The 21,587-nt window shown below is 34.7% G+C and overlaps 1 protein-coding gene and 1 long non-coding RNA gene across 2 annotated transcripts in view; both read left to right on the plus strand.

The window, feature by feature from the left end:
• Positions 1–365: 365 nt before the first annotated feature.
• On the plus strand, positions 366–1,619 carry LOC136799494 (uncharacterized). Its single transcript, XR_010845529.1, has 2 exons — positions 366–456; positions 1,504–1,619. It is a non-coding gene; the product is annotated as an uncharacterized lncRNA (long non-coding RNA).
• A 1,717-nt stretch (positions 1,620–3,336) lies between these two features.
• Positions 3,337–21,587, plus strand: part of LOC136799489 (sodium/potassium-transporting ATPase subunit beta-3-like) — a gene marked incomplete in the record, with an annotated part of 55,906 nt that continues 37,655 nt past the window's right edge. Inside the window, 3 exon segments of the mRNA XM_067056204.1 lie at positions 3,337–3,958; positions 5,344–5,429; positions 9,487–9,532.

Here is a 21,587-nt window from a genome sequence, read left to right on the forward strand (position 1 = left end):
TTTAACAAGAACCGATAAAATTTTGACTCAAACTTGGCTGTTCTTAATTTTTTGAAATTTTCAGGTCATGTTATTACGATGTTCCTAATAATACGCTTAGTTTTTTACTTAAAATCTATTAAAATCAGTGCTGTCTAAGTAATTTCTGAAATCTTGAGGCTCAGATTGTTCTTAATTTGTTCTTAGGTTTTGGCCAATTTTCAGCCTCGTGCTCTTATAAAATTGTTCTTATAAAAAATGCGTGTATTCAGCATACCATAATATTATAAAAAATTTCTGCAAGTGTAATCTAAGTCAAATGTATCAAAAGTTATTTGTAATTTAAATGACAAAGGCTTTACCTATTTTTATGTTTTAGATAAAAGATTAATTGATAAAAAAATTAAACAAAAGAAATAGCTTGAATATTGAAAGAGAATTGGATCATTTATTGTTTGTTTGTTGATCGAAGAACTGGTAAGTTTCCAAGTATTATTCCTTTTTAGGCCTATTATGATTTTTTTTTTAAATGAATCTCCTGATCACCAATGCACACCACTTCTCACAGACCCACTGGGAACCCTTCTCACTGGATAATTTGGTCAAAATATCATCTCCGGTTGAAAATTATATTCCAATTTTTATCCACACTGAAAATAATCAAATAAACCAATCCTTACTACAAAATATGATGTTTTTTCCCCATCCCCACTGAATTTTCTGAATTAAGAATTTAAATATCCGGTCATAAAAAATACGGGAATATCATTCCCCATCGAGTTTAAGTCCGTTATTTTTACCCCCACTGGCTGAAAAAATTCTACCGGGGATGTGGGAAGGGGGTGTCAATGCTTTCAAAAATGCATATAAAGTGGAGTCTCCCATATAGTGTAATCACATCAAAAGTAAATTGAAAGACAGTAGGTAATTACTTTACCAATTCAAATTAATTAATTTCCATCTCTCTAAAGAATAAAAACTTTCAGAAAAACATTAAATTGTTTTTTGATAAAAAATTGCTACCAAAGTAACAATATATTTTGTGATAATTTTTTGTCTCGTATGTATAAATTACAAGTTGTTAAAAATTCGATAACTTGCTTGTTTTATATGCATTTTTGTGAGGTCCTTGGTTATCTATGTTTTTTAATTGTAAAGCAGAAATTTATTTGATTTAAAGACACGTTTTTTTCTATAACAACATCAACAATTTTTGAAGCCTTTAGATGTTCTTAACTTTTCGGGTTTCAAGCCTGAAAATGTTCTTAACTTGTTCTTATTTTTCAGCATTTTTTGAGTATTTTTGTCCATTTTCCTAAGAAGACAGGTGTTCTAGAGCCCACAAACCTTTAAAATGTCCTTAAAACTTGTTCTTTAAGATTTTGGCCACCGAAGCTTTATGTTCTTATATAGTTTGTTCTTAGAAAAAAATGTGTAAAATTTTTTGACTAACTTTATATGCAGTGTATAAGCGATTCAGTTTATAGGTCGTGTTTGTATCAACTATTTGACGTTAATTTGCAGGTCCTTGTTTTGTTGTTTGGTTATACATAGTTTGTTGGCAATCTTTTACACAATGACGAAGCCAAAGGTTGGTTTATGTCAGAAGGAAGCATGCAAAATTCAATATTGTTTGCAAGGTGAGCTCTTTTCTGAAATCCACGCCATGATAATGGTTTTCAAAAGTTTTGATCTTTCTTTAAATTTTACTTGCTACACGTTTTTGTTATAAAAGAACATCCAAAATTTATTTTCACCATTTTGTAGGTATTTCTGACCATTTTCCCAAGAAATATGGTGTTTCGAGTCAACAAAGCCATGTTCTTAACTTGTCCTTGACATTTTGGCTATCGAAGCCTTATGTTCTTATATAGTTTGTTCTTATAAAAAAACGTGTAGTACGTTTACACAGATTTTTAAGTAAGCATCGTGCTGATAAGAATATCCTTTAAATCTCAGGAGCAATACACGTTTTTTATATAAGAACAATCAAGCTTTCGGATGTTCTTAAGTTTTTTTTTAAGTTTTGAAATATTCTCCTGTTCTTATTTTCACAAATTGTGTGAATATATATTTTTGTCCATTTTCCTAAGTAATCGGGTGTTTTAGGGCTCGCAAAGCCTTTAGCGTCTACCAAAGATTAGTTTGTGAAGGCGCCAAAAATCTGAACACTGGATCATTTTTTCATCGTTTTGTTTTTTTGCATGAACTGCAAATTGAGCTGCGTTTTTTTTATAAGAATAAACTGTATAAGAACATAAGGTTTCGATGGCCAAATGATTAAGAACTACTAAAGAACATTTTAAGACTTTGCAGACTCTAAAACACGCATCTGATTTTTTAGAAAAATAGCCCAAAATACCCACAAAATGGTGAAAATATAAAGAACATGTTAAAAACATCTGAAGGGGGTAAAAAATTTTGTATGTTCTAAGTTTTCGTTAACATTGATTGACCTTCATTTAAAATGTTCTCCAAATCTGGGAAACAGTTTTAGAAGAGATAAAATCAAAATGAATCTTTGTGAAAATAAGATTCACAATGTCGTTTAAGATTACTGTCACGCGAAATTTAATCCCTCAAGGCGATATTTTTAGGGTCAGATTTTCGGCTTAAGATACCTTTATAAATTTGCATGTCAAAAATTTTTGTTTTCAAGGCTATTTTTAACTAATTTTTTGCTGATTCGCTGATTTAAGAATCCAGAAAGTGATTTTCAAAAGAAATGTTCTTCGATTGTTGCACGTACAATAAGTCCTGAGAGGGATTGTACTAGTTGAGCGTGTCTATCACCATGCTACTTCGTACTAGGAATATGACTTTCCAATTTTGTTGAAACACATGTTATTTATAAGAACATCCAATATCCCAATATTCCTTTGGATGTTCTTAACTTCTTCAGTTTTAAGCCTAAAAAAGTTCTTAAACATGCTCTTATTTTAACTATTTTGTGAATACGTTTTTGCCCATTTTCCTAAGAAATCGAATGTTTAGTTTGCAAAGTCTTAAAATATTCTTTATTTGTTCTTAATATTTTTGCCACCGATGCTATCTTCTTATATAGTGTTGTTATAAAAAAACGTGTACTTAATTCTTCTTTTTTCCTTTTATTCAGAAAATAATTACCAAGAAGAGAAATGCCAAGATGTGATCAACAAATTGATCAAATGTTGTCTTTCAAAACCCAATGCACAAGATGATATCACATGCTCAACTTTTGTCCGAAAACATAAAGAAGGACAAAATCAGCAATTATAAAATAATGGCTTCGTAAAAGAAGTTGTTAGTGTAGTGTGATTTCTCTATCGTCGAGTGCTGCATATATCATTACCTTTACTTCTCTGTCTTATCCATAGCCATCTTGTAAATAAAAATGTAAATAAATTATCGAATATTAAACAAATATACATTGAGATTCCGCCTTGTCGATTGCACACACAAGTCACAAATCATGCTGGATATCTTCTGACTTCTGCACTGGGGATAAACTTAAATTCACATTTCAACTGAAATCACATATCAGATCCTCTTATATGTCGTTGAAAACCGATATTACAAGTAGCTTTTCATAGAAGCACTGATCAGGAACCAAGCAAACTGAATTTATCAAATCATCGGTCAAACTTTGGTCCAGTTAAACCATTAACACCTACTTAATACATTATCGCCAGGAGGGCACAGAGTTATAAGTCCAGTAGGAGTCTATCACAAAATAAACTCAGATCAGACCTCTTCAACCCTTGTTCTCCTTTTCAAAAAGAAAAAATATCAACATGGTCCAGGAAAAAATCCATAAAATTGGTCATAACGTCAACATACCGTTAAAATCTGATTTCATGTCAACATTACACGAAACTACACATGGAGAACTTGTCTCTGTCCCATCATACCGTCCGAAATCAGTTCAAACTATACATCGATATGCAGACAGTACTTTAGTACCTTGTGATTTGGGCTATGGAAGTATGAACAAAGCGAGGTTAAACTTTTATATATTATCTCTATTCCACCACACGACTTTTTTACACTTACCTTTTTATAGCCCATTTCACAGTCGAAATGGATCATGGGTAATCAGGACTGATTGCGCCCCATAACGGCTTTCTGTTGGCTAGACGCAATAATTTTCAAATTTTTTCAAAACTTTGGACCGATAGCAAGTCGTCATTAGCGTGCAGTGGTCCTGATTATCCATTGCGCTTTGCGACTGTGAAATGGCTTATACCCATAGATTTATAAAGCCCGAAGGGCTAGATGTCTGAGTCCTTTAAGCTCTTCCAAGCAAAAAAAGTGAATATTCGCAAAAAATATTGCTGCTATTGTTTTCGAAAACACGCGAAGATTCTGATTGGTCAAGCGCTGAAACTGTAATGTCACGTGACTTGTGCAGGATTTCCTACCTAACCTCGGCACACTTTTCAGAAAAAGTACGATAGCTAGTCATTAGGGCTTTATAAATCTATGCCTATACCCTGAACCAAGCTATATCTGCCATCTTTAATCGGCGTCCTCTTGAAATGGTACTCGCCATTGTAGTGTTACAAATTAACGCCAAACGGCGCTATATCACCAAAAGACTTTAAGAAAATATAGATCGAGCGCTCTCAATGTATTTACACCACTATTGAATAATGCTACCATTAAGGTACCACTTTTAGCTGTTCTAATTTTTATGGCCCCTCACATTTTCCTTATACCATAGTGTCCTCCCCGCCCCCGGGGGGGGGGGATTCTGATTTTGGCCCTTTTTTTAAAGTATGGGGGAAAACGAAAAATTTGAAATTTGTTGGGGGAAAATAAAGAGGGGGGAAAACCATAAATTTAGGAGATTTTGACTGGGGGAACTTCACTGATTTCAAGGTGATCTTGTTGCAAAACCTGTTTAAGCAATAAAATCAGCAAATCTTTTGGGATAAACTAACTTTTCAATACAATATCATTTTCCAGCACTTTCAAGGCTATTTTTTCAAGCTTTCCAAAATTTCAAACTTGATTTAAGGCATTTTTATGTTAACCATATGGGGAACCGCAAAATCTTCAAATAGCTGGGGGAATTCAAAAAAGAGGGGGGAACCGAAAATTTTTGAAATATGGTGGGGGAAATAAAAGAGGGGGGAATGGAGAAAAATTTTGATTTTTAGTTGGGGGAACCAACCCAGGAGGACACTATGTATACTGTCCTAAGTTTTTTTTTCTGGCTTTGTACCTACAACTTTGACCCTTAATTTTGGTAAAGATTCAACCATTCCTGTCTGATATTTTTTCGGTGTTTTTGATCGTCACTTTTCTTAAGAAAAGAGAGCGCAATAACAAAGTTGGCCTCTGTTTTATTGGGTTGTGTAACTTTTCTCTTATGTTTTACAGCATTTTAGCACAAATGGCGCGCCGTACAATGCATTCAACGAATAAAGACTCTTGGATTCCCAATACCAAGAAACTTTGCAAAATAAGTAAGAGTTTTTTTTATCTTTTCTTCATCCCGCAAATTTTTTCAACTTTGTATTATTCGAACAAACTGGGGAGGCAATGTTAGAAGGGAATGTTGGCGCCTCCTATTAAAAGTAATATTTTTGTAAAAATTACGTGAGCGAAGCGAGCTTGAACATTTTTTAGTACTTCCTCTCTTTTAGGTCAAAAACTGCTAGGCGTATAGCTGTCAAATAGCAAAGCGCGGAAATTAGTAATAAGAGGCGTTTTCTTTGCGCCCCTCCCACTTAGACTTACTTGGAGTTGAAAGATGTAATTCAAAAATGAGATAACAGATTTGCAATCCTTTGTTCTCAAATAAAAACATTGCATCGTACTGTTTTTACCTTCCAAAAACAACTAAAATCTGCCGCCTAAGCAAAAGCATATTACTATATACTACCGGGTCACTTAATCGCGCCATCCAGTCTATCAAAAAGCTTTAAGTGGACCCCGGGCTACCTCCCACCACGCTACTGCATGGTGGATATAAAAAATATCCAATATTTTTATTTCTAGTTTTAAAAATGTTTTCTTTAGTTTATGATAGTTCTTTATTTGAAATGAAATTCAGGAACATATGCATAATAGTGACCATATTTTAATGATAAATTAACTTTACTTTGAGGCGATCTCTTTGTATAATATATTTTGTTGCTTCATATTACACGTTTTTTATAAGAACAACCAAAATCTTTAAAGCCTTCGAAGGTTATTAAATTTAGTTGAGTTTTAAGCCTAAAAATATTCTTGAAACATGTTCTATTTTTCGCAAGTTTTTGAGTATTTTTATCCATTTTCCTCAGAAAATTGGTGATTTTGAGCCCATGAAGCCTTTAAAATGTTATTTTGTTCTTATTATTTTGGCCATCGAAGCCTTATATTCTTATGTAGTTTGTTCTTATATAAAAAAATGTGTAATTTGTTGGTTGAAGCTAAAGGCTTTTTTATAAAAACAAATAATATAAGAATATGATGCTCGATGGCCAAAATATTAAAAGCAAGTTAAGAACATTTTAAGGCTTTCGATAACTTAAGAATATCCGAATGCTTCGAAAACTTCTGAAAATCTTATAAAAAAAACGTGTACATTATTAGAAATTCCCCTTGAATCCAAATTGAGAATCGAGAAATTGCTTAAAAAACAAGCAGAATCCATCAAACTTTTAAAATTTAAATTTTTAGCAAAAATCCCTTTGTCGGAATTTGTTAAAAGACATTTTTTTATATGGCCCAGTACGATAGTAAACTCTTGAAAAAATGGTTCTTATTACTTGTGATTTTATGAACATGAGATCGACTTTTCATTAATTTAGCAAGCTCGTCCCCCTTTCTCTAATGAATCATATTTTTTTTAAGAACATCCAAAAATTTTGAAGCCTTCAAAATATTCTTAACTTTTTGAGTTTAAAGGCTAAAAATGTTCTTAACATGTTCTTGTTTTCACCATTTTGTGACTATTTTTGTCTATTTTCTTTAGAAATCGGGTGTTTTTGAGTCCACAAAGCCTTAAAATGTTCTTAACTTGTTCTAAATTTTTCGGCCATCGAAGCCTTATAGTTTGTTCTTATATTGAAAAAACGTGTAGCTTGATTTTAGGAGTCTGGTAAGGAAAGTGATTATGCAACGTAGAAATGTTATACTTTGTGTAGTGGGTGTGTAACATATCAAAATCAAAAAACTAATTTTGACGGTTAGCTAGAGGAATACCGGAGCTTTTCAAAAAACCATAAATTTTGATAATATGGTCTGATAAGAAAAAAGAATTGAAGCATCTAATTTTTTGGCAAAAACAAACCAGAAGCAACGCTAAAGTACCCTTTAAAAATCTAATATTTATTAATATCATCTTTTAAAAGCGAAAATTAAAATAATGGATAGAAAAATATTAATCTTGCTGGTATGTGCTGTAGGAGTGTTCATTTTACTTGCTGCCGCTACTGGTGGCAACGAATGGTTGAATAAAACACGGGGTGCCAGTGAAGGTTTATGGAAAACTTGTGGTGGTTCATTATGTTTTGACGTCAAATATGATAACTCTAAATTCAATGCTACCCGTGCGTTTGCAATCATTGCTGTCCTCGCGGCCGCTGGTGGAACCGTAGTGTCGATTTTACGGTTATTTAAAGAGCTTGATGTGAAATTGTTTCCAATATGTTTTATAGTGGCTGGTGTTTGTATGATGATCGCCATGTCTATCTATACTGACTTCATGGATCCAGTATTGAAAATTTTCGATTCTTGGGGTTGGGGTTGGTCTTACATCTTTGGCTGGCTTGGTTGTGTTGCATCCTTTGTTTTAGCTGGATTAGCTATGTTCTTCAAATAAACAGAGCTATGCGGCACCCATATTTGACATGTACTTAGCGTCTAAATAACGGCTATTTGACGTTCATAACAACCACATATGGACGTCAAAAGTAGCAAATCGAAGTTTAGAATTTCCATTTCGATATTTTAGTAGAGCACTGAACCTTATTGTATTTTATTAATCCATGCAAATTATTTTAATATTTTTAGTGTTAGGTAGAAAATTATGTCACTTCTGGTCACTGTATGTAAAATGTCTTTTGATGTGAGCGACATTGTTAGTAGTATTAGACCAGTCTTTTACTTTTGATTTTTAATCAAGAAAATAATTTTGAGATTGTAAAAATGATTTTAATATATATAACCCTATGAAAGACACACGTATATTTATGTTATTTTTGCCAGCGTGAGTGTCAGTGTTTTACGGGCTGTACCTTATTACACTTTAATAACTAGTCAAGTTATTAGCGCGAATCGGTTACCCTCCGAGCCGTCGAAAACCCTGTCTTTACTGCGTTAATAAATTGTCGCATTCATTTTTCCCACGTTAAATACTTGATTAGTGTAATAAGGTATTTTACTAAAACCAGAAACCTGGGTGTGGGACGCGGCTTTCTTATACTATGGTTTAAGGGCTTTGTCCATAGTGAATTTTTAATATTTGACACGTACAAAATATAAATTTCTGTTAGGCCAAGTATCCTTGAGTCTGAAAATTTAAAAATCACAATGAAAAAATTTGATGAAGAAGAAAATGAAGACTTCTGCAAAGAAGACTATTTCAACTTTGAAGAGCTTATTTTCGGCGAAAAAAAAATATTTTGAAAAGTTTTTTGTGGTAGATGGTGTATCTTTTACCGAACTAAAAAGAGATTTTCGGAAAATCTTTCTAAAGTCTTATTTGTCTTAAAATCTTGAAAATAGTGCTTTTTGACCAATTTTTCATTTTTCTTTTGATGCATTGATTTAGAAAAACAGTCCAATTCTTTGTAGAGAGTTTGAAGAAACAAAAAGGTTAATTACCCATGAACCTAAAACAATGTTAAAATACTAAAATCAATTTTTCGACTATGGTCAGGCCCCTTAAGTAAATAACTCCATTGGGATATTTTCAACGATTCTCTATGACAATTCTACTTTAAACGTGAACAATAGCCCGGGGAATACTAGGTTTATAGGATGACAGGGGGCTGCCGCACGGCTTTCGACCCTCGGACCCTTAGGAAGAAAAATTTGAAAAATTTGTGAATTTTACGATCCTTATTGGGACTGAGATGTAATTTTCTGATCTTTCAATCCTTACACGGACTGCCAGGTTTCAAAAAGGCATCCATAGGCAAGAGCGGCACATACCTGTACCTACACTTACCTGTACCCCTGGGCACTAGCTTTACGCTCACAGCTTTCGCTAAAGTTTAAACTTATCTCGCCGTTTTTTTCTGACCTGTTTTGATTATTTTCTTCGCCTTTGTGTGAACGAAAAATTGACTGACCAGCAGTCCAAACGAGCATCAAGAAGAAACTATAACTTCTTAATTAGTGAAAGCTCTTTCGCTTCAACATTCATGACTAGCTAATTTTTAATCTGAAATTCTTCAAAATTATCTTTCTTAAAGAATAAGCATTCCGAATTTCGAAGTGTTCAGCCAAAAAAATAATTCTAATTTGTTAAGTTGGATCAATTCCGTGCAATGGTAGAGAAACTAATTTTGATTTCTTTCTTGTTTTCAGGGTACTATTACAGACTTACAGACAACACGAGATCTTCTAAAGAAATGTAAGTCTATACGTTTTTTTTATATTTTTAAGTATTTCGTCTCTAGAGCTTCAAAGAGGCCCCCAAGCAATTTTCGTGATGATGTGAAAGGGACTTTTTTTGCAGCGTGATTACGTGATTTGGAAATTTTTTCTTCGTGAAAGATGAGAGGTCAAAACGTGATCGTGATTTGGAGGATTTTTGTGCCGTGATGCGCGATTCGGACTTTTTTCAAAGGGATGCGTGATTATCCAAGTTTTTTGCTGATTTGTGTGATCGTGATCGAGTACAAAAAATTGCGTGATATCGTGATCAAAGTTACCGTTAAAGTTGTTTTTTTTTTTAATGTTTTCTTATTCCAGCACCGTCCCCAGGCTACCCGTTATTGAAACAGTTTCAAATCACTGTTTACTCCGGACCCCGGCTATTTTATATCCTAGATTACCATAGCAATGTTTACTCCGAGTTTTAACGAAAGGCCCTTTGAGTTTTGAAAAACACCTCTTGCTGAACCCTAGGAATGTCTCTGGAGCTCGAAAGATGGACCCTGTCTAATAACCAGTACCCTTCCAGACAAAGGTTTGACGAAATTTGAACCCTGACAGATGAAAGTTTTTATTTTTTCTCTAGAACCCTAGACTAGAGTCTACTTCTGGCTAAACTTTACTTTTTGATAATTATTAGACTAGTAGACTAGGAGCATTTGACGAGGTCGCCATTTTGAAAGAAAATGTTAAAAATCAAAATAACAATTAAACTAATTGGAGTTGAAAATATAATTAAGAATGAGCAACAAACATCAAAACCCGATTGTTGCAATCCCTTATTTTCAAATAAAAACATTGCTTCATTCTTTTTTACCTAGCAAAAACAACGAAAATCTGGCGGACTGTTTTACTAAGCAAAAGCATATTACCATATACTAGTGGGCCACCTAATCGCGCGATCAAGTCTATAAAAGAATAAGTGGACTCCGGGCTACTAGAACCCAGACTGATAAGGGATAGGAATGCCGACAAGTCGACTCTGTCAGATGCAACTTTCAAAAATTTTGTAAATTCGTGACCCTGTCAGACATTTTTTTTTATGTAACCCTGACAAATGGTACGTGTGTGTACCTCATTTCTTCTGAGTGAACCCCATGGAGTCTAACCCAGGCCATTTTAGAATTTTGTTTTCATCTTTCTTTGCTCCTTATATCATTTCATGCTCACATCAATCAAAAAGAATGAAAGCCTTTACAAGCTTTATTTTATGAATTTAAAGAAAAAATTAATATTTATTAATTAAAAACGTCTTGAAAATTCATGATGATTAAAAGATAGAGTTTTGGGCCCAATTTTTTGTAAGAATTTAGTATCGTAGTGCTCAAGTCGAGAGGTACTAGCGACCTATTTTCTGCTAATTCGATTGTTATGGTCAACTAAGGCTTTATGTGAGTTACCTAAAGACCCTAAATAATACGAGGGGTTTGAAAATATTAGATTAGATTTTCCCGGGGAACTTTTTATGTGTGTCCTAATGCACTCTTTTTACGAGAAGTAGTAAATTTTTTTGATGATGCTTCGCTGTTCCTATAATTCGGCACTTTAAGCCTCAAATTGTTCTTATCCTGTTCTTATTTAAATGGTGAAATTTAGGTATTTCTAGCTTCACACCTAATTTTTCCTACTTTGACCCCTAAATTGCTTGAAATTGAGTGATTCTTTGCTCTTAAATTGTTCTTATTTTTTGGTGATTTTGAGCCTCATTGTTCTTATAAAATTGTTCTCATGAAATAAGAAGAGTGTATGTGAAATGTGATATAGATCTATCAAAATAATTTGTTGAAATTGAAGACCTTCAAAACACATCAAATAGTTTTTCCCTTCATTCTTCAATTTCTTTTGTGTTCTCAATATTTCTTTTTTAGCTTCATTTTTATGAAAAATGATAGGGCTTCATCAAAATAAAGGCTTCTATTTTTTCGCTTTTTCGCAAAATTAAGGACGGCGTATATCAGAAAAATTACTTTCTCTTTTTATCTCAGTTATGTTCATTGGGGTGAAAAGCAAAAAATATTATATTTTGAAGGTCTCGTTTTTTATTTAAACGCGAATAACGCTATATAATAATCATCAGGCTAGATATTAATTGTGACATAAATTTCTGGAGCTTGTTTAACCTAATCTATAGTTGTAGTAGAGTATTTTAGCGGATTTAGTGGGATACTCCCAACCTCGTTCCCTGCATATTATCAGCTTTTTTATAACTACTAATAGTGCTAGATAATAGGTGGAACTCGTATCAGCCTGATCTCTGGCGTCAATCAGTAACGTAAATAAAGCCTGGGATACACAGGGACGAGGTTGCAATACTCTAGATGTTGGGAAAAGCATTGATGACCATGTAGTATGTTTCTGTGGCAATCGATATGGTTGTTACTTTTTGACTTCCTCAGTTTGCTCACCCAAATATCGTTCAATTAAACACTTAGCGTGACAGGTTGCTAAATAGGGACTGGGTCCGAGTTAACATGTTACGTTCTAATCAATGCAAAACTTGTTTATGCAAACCACTAATTTTTTTATGAGGCTGGGCTGTTTGTTCAATTTGTTCTTATCGTGTTCTTATTTTCTGAGGCATTATAGGATTCGAACCCTATTTCTGCTACGTATACCCTCAATTTGCATTAAATTTCTGCCATTCAGCATTGTTCTTAAATTGTTCTTATTTTGCGGTATTTCTGAGCCTCATTGTTCTTATTAAAACGGAATGTAGCGCAGGTTAAGCATAAAGCTATTAATGATGTAAGGGATATATAAAATGAATTTGTCTCCGACTATTGCGAAGTTACGAGCTGATAAGCACGAAATCTATGGCGTAAAATTGCCGAAACCAACGTCATAGAAGTTGCAGGTGCCGGGACAATGAAGTTGTCCTTGTATTAGAGGTGTGCTTTTATAGTGTGTCCGTTTATTCGAAATTTTGTTGTAAATGGGCTACGGTAAATCGGGAAATTTAGGCTGACCAGTGAAGAAAAAGAAAGACATTGTGAGGATGAAAATATCTTTAACTTAAATTATATAATATTATTATTTTCAAAGTTATTATTTATAAACGGTTATTTATAATTGAAATGTTACAATTTTTTACTCCACTAAAAAAGCAGAAAGAAGCTAGGCTATAGGGTGAAGAAAATGAATAATTCAAAAGGAGATGAGAAGATGAAAGTAGGTATCAAGGTGGGAATAAAGGGAACTTACGTAGCATTTCGTGACGCAACTGAGTGTTATTTTCACACAGTAGATAAAGTTTAGGCCCAATACACGTTTTTTTTATTAGAACACCTAAAACATTTGAAGCCTTCGGATCTTCTTAACTTTTTGAGATTCAAGCCTAAGAATTTTCTTAACACGGTTTTATTTTCACCATTTTGTGGTTATTTTTGCCCATTTTCCTAAGAAATTGACTGTTTTAGAGTCCGCAAAGCCTTAAAGTGTTCTTAATTTGTTCTTAACATTTTTGCCATCGAAGCCTTATAGTCTTATGTAGTTTGTTCTTATAAAAAAACGTGTAGAAGATAAATAGAAAATAGTATGGTTTCAAAATTAATATACGCAATTTTGCATGAAGGTACAATGTTTTTTTGTTTTCATCTTTCTAAAGATCCGTATAATTGATGAAAGATGTTTGATAAGGGTCCTATGCCCGGGGTGGGGGGTACTCAGGCAAAATGGGTGCTGGTTATGTGCGAGCCATAAGGGTCCCTTTTTCACACCCTCGAAAGTCTCTCAAAGGGGTACAAAACCATTGAGAAAGAAAATTGAGTCTCTGTAAGGGTCCAAAAATCACGAAATTAAAAGTTTCCTCTATCAAAGGGTCGTGAATTCCACAATTTGGACAAATATCGAGTGAAAATCAATAATAATTTTGAAAAAAGTTTCTCTAAGGGTCCCAAAAACGCCAATTTTTCCTCTCTCTAAGGGTCAATTTTCGATTTTTGACTCGGGCATAACCGTCACCTCACAAACCTAGTACCCTCTCCCCCCGGGGGTCCCATGAAAGCGCGTAGTATCTACATCTGATAACGTGTTCTGGCGGTTCCGGCCCGCAAAAACCTTAGTATTATATTTGTTTTATCACACAGTTCAATGCGTAGGCATAGGAATTCCTACGAAGTAGCCTCTTATTTAATCTCATTGATTGTTAGAAAGATAACTTGAATTGGATTTCTTTAAAAGGTAAAGATACAACAGAAGATTTTGCGAGCTTCATTATATGTTGAAAGTATGATCAAAGAAGTGAATACCCTTTTCGACCGTAGTCGCGCGGTCAGGTGCGTGCCACTTTATTATTTATTTACCACCCTAAACTCGATCCAATCCTATTTTTACACTTTTTTCTATTGTCTATATGTGCGAAAAAAAGACTGGGACGGTTTTAGGGTGGTAAAACGGACAAAATAATGCTTGCGCGGCAATTGGTGGATACGGTCGAAAAGGTGTATTGAATTTCTCATCCTTTCAGGTTAGAGTTTCCTGTTAGATTACCGAAACCAAAAATATATATAAAGTAAAACAAAAATGGTATGGGAAAATGATGTTTTTGAGGGCGTCAATTTGGGCGTGCGAACCGTCACCCTATTATTACATTTGTACGGCATACGGGTTTTATGGACGAACGGACGAATGAAAAAGCATTTACTTCTCATCAATCTAGCCTTGACGAATGTGGTTATGTGCCTGTGTTCGCACGTCAAGATTTTGTTAAAGTTACTTGGTGAACACAAAGCTGAAAAATATCTGATCGGAGTCATAGCAACGGGATTCATATCAGCTTATTTTGCATCTTTATTTCTGCTAACGTTGCAACGTTTCTTAGAAGTTTATCAACATATGGCATACGACGCATCTTATTTCGAAATTCATAAACGTAATATATGTATCGCAAGTTGGCTCTTCTCCCTGTTGTATATATTCGCTGTAACGCTTGCTCTCCAACTTGGTAGCGTCTCAGAATCAGTAATATACAATTCAATCCCACATATGTACGAAACCGTATGGCAAGCCGTCTTAGTATTACAATTCGTCTTAGTTTACGGATACTTATACGTTAAATTCCGTCAAAGTCGGAAATTGCAACGTAACGGCGCCATGTTTGGTCTGCAACGCCGTACGAAAGTTTTTGTACCTTTTTTCCTGGTATTGTCGTTTATCATCCTGGACACGGCGCCCGGTATCTTGCTCTCCTTTTTGACGCATTATAACATTAACATTATTACATTTTTATACAGCTTGGACATGCTTTGTAACTCGTTGCTATATATTTTCATACGGAAAGATGTCCGTGAACAACTTATCCGACAAATAGACGAAGAAAGGAGCCCGAGACATTTGTAATGAAACGAAAACCAAAGCACATAACTGAATTGCAAATTCTTCTGTTAAAATTATTCTCGTTTCGCGTCTATCTTTTTTGGCTGGTAATGACACACGTCATCGATATTTAGCCCGGGGTCCACGTAAAGCACGATTAAGCGGCCCGGTAGTATATGGTAATATGCTTTTGCTTAGAGGGACTGCAAAACAGTGCGCTAGATTTTTGTTGTTTTTGGTGAAGCAATGTTTTTATTTGAGAATAAAGGATTGCAAATCTGCTATTGATGTTTGTTTCTCATTTTTGATTATATCTTTCAACTCAAAAAGTAGTTTTATTGTTATTTGGATTTTTAACATTTTCTCTCAAAATGGCGTCCCCGCCAAACGCTCCTGGTCTACTTCACTGGACTCAGCGTCATAAAAATTATCAAAAAGCAAAGTTCAGCCAAAAGTAGACTCTAGTTTAATCAACATACAGTGAGCGAATCCAAAAAAAAAAGCGGATAAATATTTATATAAAGTAAAATCCTCGAAACTCACCCATCTTTACTGGACTTAGAATAATTGGAATAAAATAAAATTTCTTTGTTCAATCAATAGACATCCAATTCCCAAGATGATTGAATAGGTCTTTGAGATTGAAATATCAAGAAAGTTTCCAAGTCATGAAATTTATCATAAATTATGAGAATTTTACTTTATATAAAATTTGTCCGCTTTTTTGGGACATACTGTATTTCAAATAATGCTTCGAACTATAACAAAGTAGTCGAGTATTTTTTTTTGTCAAATAAGAGAAAAAATCTTGAATTGAAAAGAGTTAGTTTTGATTCTGAATAAATCAAGACTCGTGCCAATAAACTTTGAGAATGTAAATCTTTGGAATCGTTAATGAATAACTTCGGGTCGCCCTCAACTGCGGTTGTAAACTTACTTAACTTACTTACCTAACCTGCATTAATAAAAAATTCTAATGACGTCATTGTTATCATTATTCCCAAATCAAAAAATTTACAGTCAATTCTCTCTAATTCGATTCTTTCTGTATTCGATCCTGTCAACTGAAATGTTGTTTAAATCATAGTTATTATAAAAACCCCGGTCTGGTAATGTATTCTTTTAGCTTTTTCAATTTTCTTTTGTTCATATAGTCTATGTTTTGTTACAACAAAATACGATTTGCATATTTTTTTATCACGTTACCAAAATCCTCTTGGGATTGGTCTATTTTCTAATCACATGATCGAAAAGCCTTTCAGACCAGTGTTTTTATATTGACTATGTTTAGATTACGCTCTGTAATTCAAATCTTTTCTCTAATTCGAATCTCGATTCGAATTAACATTTTGGTTCCTTGAAGATCGAATTAGAGAGAATCTGTAAAATATTTTTCGAGTCAAATTAGTATACCTCATTACAAAAACTATTTTAGGGATGCGTGTAGCCTAAGCCTTATTCGAATAAGCTTAGTGTCATGTAAAATGAATAAATAATTACAGTGAAGTCTCCGTAACTCGAACCAGCACGGGGGGCACAAACTGTCCAGGTTATGGAAATTTCGAGTTATGGAGTAAGGTTCATAAGACATTGTTAACTAAAGGGACCTGCAAGTATGTTCAAGTTAAGGAGACATTTGGGTTTTAGAGGTTATGGAGACTCAACTGTAGAAAAACAAACTGAATACTCTCAATTTTTGGACCTACCGGGAGTTCCTTTAATTTGACCGTTGTCCGTTCGTCTGTTACAAGCTTTTCTCGGGATTGGCTCATTAGTTTTTTTTTATTTTTCGCACAATGATACAAAATAGCAATGCCTGAAAAGTGACGGAACCCGATTTTTGAAAAAAAATTTTGGGGGGCAAATTTGGGCCAAAAACTACCTAAAAATAAGGTTTTTTGGACTTTGTGCAAAATTGCTTCATTAGTTTTTCCTGATTTTTGGTAGAAAGATGGAGTGCAAGGTACCCTAAAATGTGGCGGAAGTAATTTTTCTCGGAAAATTTTTTTTCGTCGTCAAATACGGATTTTCGCAAATTTGGGCCAAAAACTACCTAAAAATAAGGTTTTTTGGACTTGGTGCAAAATTGCTTCATTAGTTTTTCCTGATTTTTTGGCAGAGAAAGATAGAGTGCAAGGTACCCTAAAATGTGGCTGAAGTAATTTTTCTCGGAAAATTTTTTTTCGTCGTAAAATACGGATTTTCGTTTTTTGGGGAAATTCCCTTTTACCATTTTCCTGTTAGCAGTTTTTCTCGGGATTGGCTCATTAGTTTTTTTTAATTTTTTGCACAATGATACAAAATAGCAATGACTGAAAAGTGACGGAGCCCGATTTTTGAAAAAAATTTTTGGGGGGCAAATTTGGGCTAAAAACTACCTAAAAATAAGGTTTTTTGGACTTTGTGCAAAATTGCTTCATTAGTTTTTCCTGATTTTTGGTAGAAAGATAGAGTGCAAGGTACCCTAAAATGTGGCTGAAGTAATTTGTCTCGGAAAATTTTTTTTCGTCGTAAAATACGGATTTTCGCAAATTTGGGCCAAAAACTACCTAAAAATAAGGTTTTTTTGGACTTGGTGCAAAATTGCTTCATTAGTTTTTCCTGATTTTTGGCAGAAAGATAGAGTGCAAGGTACCCTAAAATGTGGCTGAAGTAATTTTTCTCGGAAAATTTTTTTTCGTCGTAAAATACGGATTTTCGCAAGTTTGGGCCAAAAACTACCTAAAAATAAGTTTTTTTGGACTTGGTGCAAAATTGCTTCATTAGTTTTTCCTGATTTTATGCATAAAGATGGAGGGCAAGGTTCTCTAAAAAGTGACTGAAGCAGTTTTTTTCGGAAAATTTTTTTTGGCCGTAAAAATCGGATTTTCTTATTCGGGGAAATTCCCTTATGTCATTTTTAGGGAAAAAGAGCATTTCTTGCTATTGGATTGATATTTTTTTCTGAATTTTTGCACTTTAATGTAAAATGGTAATATTTAAACTCTGATGAAGCCTGGTTTTCAAAAAATAATTTATTTAGGCAAATTTGGGCCAAAAAGTGCCTAAAAATGGGATTTTTGGACTTTGTGTGAAATTGCTTCATTAGTTTTTTCTGATTTTTTGGACAAAGATGAAGGGCAAGGTTCTCTAAAACGTGACTGAAGTAGTTTTTTTCGGAAAATTTATTTTGGCCGTAAAAATCGGATTTTCTTATTTGGGGAAATTCCCTTTTGTCATATTTAGGGAAAATGAGCATTTCTCGAGATTGGCTTGGTATTTTTTTCTTATTTTTTGTATAGTGGTAATTTGGGTAGAAAAGTGCCTAATGTTTGTTTTTTTTAGACTTTTTTGACTAATTTGAGCTCTGATACTCACGGTAATCTATTCAAGCTGCTCACTACACTTTCTTATTACCTTGCTATTTGTCCTATTTTTTTCTGATTTTGATCGACAGGTAGGTCCATTCAGCATGTTGCTTGTTACTCGTGTGTCCACCAACATTTTAGACCTACCACGGAGGTTCTTTAAGATAAACTTATGTTTGTTCGACCTGGCTATGAGCACTGCTCTTGTTTTGAATATTGAAATTTTCCAGATAAATCGCAAGCGCACTGAGGTTTTAATGAAACAATAGAGAGTTTCGAAACCTAAGCCAATCAGCTGTGTTTTAAACATTCTTTTTTTTGAAATCTCTATTGATAAACATCTTTTGTGAATGTTGTCTATTATGTTTAAACCTATTAATAAGTAATTCCCGGTGGGGGTCACTAGTGGCCGCCTACAGCAGTGCCTATAGACCAAGAGTAAGGCCTAAAAGCCTGGATCTGTCTATTGTGTAGACTACCGTCCGTTCGTCTGTTACCAGCTTTTCTCGGGATTGGCTCATTAATTTTTTCAGATTTTTTGCACAGTGATGCAAAATGGTGATTCCCAAAGAGTGACGGAGACCGATTATCGAAAAAAAATTTTGGGGGCAAATTTGGGCCAGAGAGGGTAATGTTGCAATATATGACATATTGAAATCGTCGGATATTTTTGTCGGAAAAACAAGACGTATCCTAGGCAGATTCTATAGTTCTATAGCTCTATAGTTCTATAGTTTGTTAGTTCCATAGTTCCATAGTTCTATAGTTCTATAGTTTGTTAGTTCCATAGTTCTATGGTTTGTTAGTTCCATAGTTCCATAGTTCTATAGTTTGTTAGTTCCATAGTTCCATAGTTCTATAGTTCGCTGGTTTGTTAGTTCTATAGTTCTCTAGTTCTATAGTTCTATAGTTCTCTGGTTTCTTAGTTCATTGGTTCTCTGGTTCACTGGTTCACTGGTTCATGGTTCATGGTTCTTTGGTTCGTGGTTCTTTGGTTCATGGTTCATGGTTCTCTGGTTCGTGGTTCTTTGGTTCACTGGTTCATGGTTCTCTGGTTCATGGTTCACTGGTTCACTGGTTCACTGGTTCACTGGTTCTTTGGTTCACTGGTTCTTTGGTTCACTGGTTCATGGTTCTCTGGTTCACTGGTTCATGGTTCACTGGTTCGTGGTTCATGGTTCATGGTTCTCTGGTTCATGGTTCATGGTTCACTGGTTCATGGTTCTCTGGTTCATGGTTCTCTGGTTCATGGTTCACTTGTTCTTTGGTTCGTGGTTCTTTGGTCCACTGGTTCTTTGGTTCATGGTTCTCTGGTTCGTGGTTCTCTGGTTCGTGGTTCTTTGGTTCGTGGTTCTTTGGTTCATGGTTCACTGGTTCTTTGGTTCACTGGTTCTCTGGTTCACTGGTTCTTTGGTTCTCTGGTTCACTTGTTCTCTGGTTCACTGGTTCTTTGGTTCACTGGTTCATGGTTCTCTGGTTCACTGATTCACTGGTTCTCTGGTTCTTTGGTTCTCTGGTTTACTGGTTCTCTGGTTCATGGTTCTCTGGTTCACTGGTTCTCTGGTTCACTGGTTCTCTGGTTCACTGGTTCACTGGTTCACTGGTTCATGGTTCACTGGTTCATGGTTCTCTGGTTCATGGTTCACTGGTTCTCTTGTTCACTGGTGCTCTGGTTCGTGGTTCACTGGTTCATGGTTCTCTGGTTCATGGTTCACTGGTTTTCTGGTTCTCTGGTTCATGGTCCACTCAGTGGCGTTGTGGGAAAATTTTTCTGGAGGGGCCAAAGTCAGCAATTTTTTAAAAATGGCGCCCCCCCCTAATTTTCGAAAGTGTTGCCCTCACCCACCAGTTTCTAAACTTTTACTAATTCATTTGCCTAGGCATAATGAGGAAGGAAATATTTAATGGAGAAGAGTAGATATATCTTTGATGAACAAAAAAAGGGAAAAACAGGCCCCACCATGATTGGGGCCGACTAGAAAATTTTTAAAAATCGACTGTCAAGATACCCTAAATCACTAAATAAAAATAGACAAATTTGACACTTGCTAGAGTGAAAAGAAACTTAAAGAAACAATATGTAATGCGAGCGAAGCGAGCGGAAAAACTGATGGTTCATGATTTCAATATTGTTGTCAGCAAATTAGTCTTGGGGCGCAGTTAGATTTTCATTTAATAATTATGCTATATTGTACAAAAAAAACTTGTAAAATACCTAGATTGCAAAGAAGTTACCAATTAACTTTATTGCGAGCGAAGCGAGCGAAAAAAAATGCAAGTATTTTAAAATTATCTCAGTAAAATTGGTCCTGGGCGCAATTTAAGGCTTGATTGATTGATGATTTTTAAGATTGGGGCGTTTAGAAAATCTCTTTTGGCGCCCCTTGCTCTTCGGCGCCCCTTCAAAAAAGCTCCGCTGGGGGGGCCATGGCCCCCCCGGCCCCCCCTGCCACAACGCCACTGCTGGTTCACAGGTTCATGGTTCTTTGGTTCTCTGGTTCACTGGTTCTCTGGTTCTTTGGTTCACTGGTTCATGGTTCTCTGGTTCTTTGGTTCGTGGTTCTTTGGTTCGTGGTTCTTTGGTTTACTGGTTCTTTGGTTTACTGGTTCGTGGTTCACTGGTTCATGGTTCTCTAGTTCATGGTTCTCTGGTTCATGCTGGTGGTTTATTACGACTCCCCCATTTTATGACTTTTTTCCAAAAATGCCAAAAACCTTCATTTTCCTTCCTAGGGAAATCAGTAAAATCACTTCAATATCATTTTGTTGTGCCCCCCCCATTTTGTGGGGTTTTTTTTCAGAACATCACTCCTCCAATTATTATTAGACCCCCCTACTATTAGACACAAAAACGTACTTGTGCTAGGTTGTCTTTAGTTACCAATTTACCTTATTCGTATTAATTTTTGCGGGATAAATTCTTTGCAAATAAAGGCCAAAAAATTGTATTTTGCAATACTTCTTTTTGCGAATGGTGGTGAGGTGATCTGGAAAAATTGCAATAATTTTGCGAAACTATATTTTGCGAAAGCCAGTTTTCGAAAAAAAAAGAAAATAAATTTATGATAATTGAACTTTTGTTTTTAAAAGTTTTGGCGGGAATGATTTTTGTGAAAGGTGGCCAAATTCGGAAAAATAAGTATCGCAAAAATTTATATCGCAAGATTTCATCCTGCAAAAATTAATACGATTATAAGGAAATTTCCTTTTCTAGTTCTTTAAATTGAAAATGATATGATTTGTACCAGTTGTATTTATTGTAATATTTGATCTTTACGTACAATTTCTTTAATATTATAGTCAATATTGAAAAAGAAAAGGTAGCGACAACTCTTAATTAAATATTATTATCAAGCTTACACAAACAGAGAA

This window comes from Clytia hemisphaerica, unplaced genomic scaffold (genome assembly GCF_902728285.1).
Source record: "Clytia hemisphaerica strain Z4C2 unplaced genomic scaffold, Clytia hemisphaerica genome assembly, whole genome shotgun sequence".
In the NCBI taxonomy this organism is placed as follows: Eukaryota; Metazoa; Cnidaria; class Hydrozoa; order Leptothecata; family Clytiidae; genus Clytia; species Clytia hemisphaerica.